The sequence below is a fragment of the Cryptotermes secundus genome, unplaced genomic scaffold (genome assembly GCF_002891405.2).
Source record: "Cryptotermes secundus unplaced genomic scaffold, Csec_1.0 scaffold1105, whole genome shotgun sequence".
NCBI lineage: Eukaryota > Metazoa > Arthropoda > Insecta > Blattodea > Kalotermitidae > Cryptotermes > Cryptotermes secundus.
The window spans coordinates 2,257,467-2,261,020 of NW_019718631.1; the positions used below are offsets into that span (position 1 = coordinate 2,257,467).

General features: G+C 42.1%; 1 non-coding gene across 1 annotated transcript; it reads left to right on the plus strand.

The window, feature by feature from the left end:
• Window positions 1–273: 273 nt before the first annotated feature.
• Trnay-gua lies at window positions 274–365 on the plus strand. Its single transcript is given in 2 exon segments — window positions 274–310; window positions 330–365. It is a non-coding gene; the product is annotated as a tRNA-Tyr (tRNA).
• Window positions 366–3,554: the final 3,189 nt, after the last annotated feature.

The window sequence follows — 3,554 nt, forward strand, 5'->3', positions numbered from 1 at the left end:
TATGAAGTAACTGTACGCGGAACAGGGAAGACGTTGCTATGTTACACCGCTAACTAAACGAACGTATTGTTAATATAGTGAAGGAATTAAAACTGTATGCAGATTAATGTGAAAATATCATTGATTGTTGTTAAGCAGCATGAGGTTAAAATAGAAGGATCGTAATTAATGACGATTTTGCAGTTAACCACGACTTTAACTGTGGTTTCTATTTTGTTGAGCTTTCACGGTATTGATCTGTGTCTACATCAAGTGACAAACTCCAGGCGTGTTCCTCTGGTAGCTCAGTTGGTAGAGCGGTGGACTGTAGTTGGATAATTGAAGCGGTAATCCATAGGTCGCTGGTTCAAATCCGGCCCGGAGGAAATTTTTTTATTTACAATTTTAGAGTATTTAGAAGTTCAAGAGGCCTGCAATGTAATACTTTTAACTACATGGCTGTCTACTGCTTTGTATTTCGCTTGTTTCTTTTGTTGTTTCCGATACGGCTATTGGATAAGTTTTCGGTCTACATTACTTCTGAAGGTTAGAAAATATGCTTATGATATTACCATGCTGTCTGTGCCGCATTTCAGCTGACGAATCAATTGACCGATACTCACGAAATACGGCATAGATTTTATGCCATCAGGTTTGGCATGCCCATAACGCTCTAAATTTGCATTCGGGAGTGTTTGGCTCGCGCCACTACAGCCATTTAATTTTTTAGATCTCAAAGATGTATTGTAATAATAGATCGTCGAAAATATGAGCGTACAAATCTTCCTACGCTAGCATTTCCTAGGATGTAAAACAACAAAATGGCGTCCACGTGAAATTTGTAGTAAGCTTTCGGTTTGATGGCGAATACTAAGTATTCCAAGTAAACCTGTGATGTTTGGAATTGTGGTCACAAAAATGCCTTCACGTTACCTATGAGATACTAAAGGTAAAAAACTACAGTGAACAGTTAGGCGACGGTGCGAAATTTTGAGGATTTGTCCGACAAATTTAACGTAGTCTAGAAGAAATTGTGCTAATGTAATAATTTCTTCCCGAAATAATAAGTTAAAGTTTTACCTGTGCTTAACTAATTATTGTTGTTGTTGTTTATTGGAGAGGGTGGGTTTCCCCATGCACTTAGACCAGATATTGGTCCATTGTGCGTCCCCCTATGATATTCTACCAGTCTCCATACTCTGCCGGTACTGGTGCGTGCCATCAGTCCCGACTCAGCCAGCGAGTTCGGCCTCTACTGGCTCAGCGGTATCTCGATGCTTCCCCCATCTACCAGAGGCGTTAGAGACTATTGTTGGGCGGGAAATGTCCTGAATTTGACTCAGAGGTCCCCTTGGGACATGAGGTTCTCTTACGTGCCGTAAAGCTACGACACGGGACCCACGGCTTAAAGTCCCTCCCGGAGGACTTGTTCCCTGAAATTTTCCGCCCTTAAAAATTCCACGACCTCCGCCGGGTTTGAACCCGCGTACGTTGAGTCACGAGGTGGGAACGTTACCCCTAGACTACGGAGGCCGCTTCTTAACTAATTAAGCACTACGCCATGAAGGCGTATGCGGGAGTGGATGTATAGATCCACTTATGATGATGATGATAATAATACAATTCTATATTATTTATGTTCCGAGGCAACAGCCACAAGGCCAATTACTGACAGAACACAGTGTAGATACAGGTAATTACATTATGGACGAACACTACATAAAGTCAAAGTCAAATTACAGGCAAGCACACATTAATACAGAAAAAGTGAACAAACACATAAACGAAGATGAGGTGTGGCAACAAGAACACAATCGCTAATCAGGAAAGCAGTTTTCTTGCAGTCAGTACAAAAATATTCTGTTAAGAGTTATCGATCAAAATAGCAGCGGGTTTCTCTGGTTGGAGCAGCAATTTCTGAGCATCACCTATTTCAGAAGGAAGGAAGGGCTATTTTTGGCCTTGCAGAGAAACCATTAGCCACAGCGCGGTAGATAAAAATGTCTGAAGCTGCAGATACAGCTTGGAGATCATTCATGGCAGTGACCACAAATTCCCTCGGGAACTTCAAGGCAGATGATTACGAATCACTTGTTCAAGAACTTCTACGTGCAGATAAAGTCAAAAGATGCAGAATGTCATTAAAATTAATTTTCTGGACTCACACCCGGCTTTCCCCCGCTAGTGATGATTATGAACAAGGCTTTCATGAAGAAATACCGAAGATTCAAGGTTAAACCAGTTAAGTGGGCTCCAGTATTTTCACTGACTGCTGCTGGACACTGGTAAACGGTAACCCACAAAAGTAAATAATCAGTAGCTACGTAGCTACATAGAAAGAGGGAGCCGGGATAGCTCGGTAGGTATAATGGCTAGCTACGAATTGGACGGTCAGTAATTTGGGTTCGATTCCCGCAGAAAATACAGATTTTTATCTTCTCCACAGCCTCTAGACCGATTTGGGGGCAAACTCAGCTTTATATCCTCGGGGGTAAAGCCGCAGGAGCATGAAGCTGACCACTCACCTCCAGCTAGTGTCGAGGTCAAGAAAATGTGGCTCTATATATCCACTCGTTCATACGCTTTCATGGCGTGGTACTTAAGTAGTTAAGCACAGGGGCAACTTTATTTTTACCTAACACTGTACTGTACTGCATATGCCCCTCATTCGCACCTGACATTGCTCTAAAATTTTATTTTATGTAACATCACCGTCTTCCTCTGCTTCGATTTCTTTATTACATCTCCGACATTTTTCTTATTTCTGTGTGTGTCATCCAGTGGGTACCGGAAGCGCTTTCCCTGTGGGTAAAGCGGCCGGAATGTGAAACTAGGTACTCACCCCTGTCTACTGCCAAGGTAAAGAACGCTGGATCTAGTCCTTCTCTTCCCCAGTATGTTTTCATGGTGTGACGCTAAATTACTAAAGCACAGTGTAAACTTTAAGCTTTGCCTTATATGTCTATTAGTTATATACTGCACTTCTGAATAATAGTCATTTTAGCCTACTTTCCTTAGTTTGAAGAAATTGAAACAGGCTTATACAATCACCATGCTGTCTGTATATCAGCGAATTTCCCCCCTCCCCCATATGAACTTTTGAATCCCTGAACCAGTCTCCATGAAACTTGGTATGTATGTCACAGCATCTAAGCACATCTAAACAGCTTTCTTCATAAGTCCCTCCCCACTCGCAAGTGTATCTGTATGGGTATCCCTCCTATTGTTGCTAGACAAACTCTCGGCAAATTGTATTCATCCTTTCGTTGTTACGCAACGGCTAGGTAAAAACGTTCCAGCAGCAGAAATTACACGCAACAACAGAACTGGACGAGTGTGTCTGCGGTTCTGTCTGTGTGTCCCTTTATGTTTGCTAGGTAACAACTCGGTAAAAACGTTCCCACGGTAACGAAGAATTGTTGGAGACGTTGTTTTCTCTGGGGGTCCGTGTCGTATCGAAGGAGAGTAGGCGATTAGTTCTTCCCAGAACTTATTGCTCATTTTAAATGTTATTCATTTGTTATGTTTTCCTAAAGGGTTGTCAGTCTTAGATATTCTGTGACTGTATTGTTTAG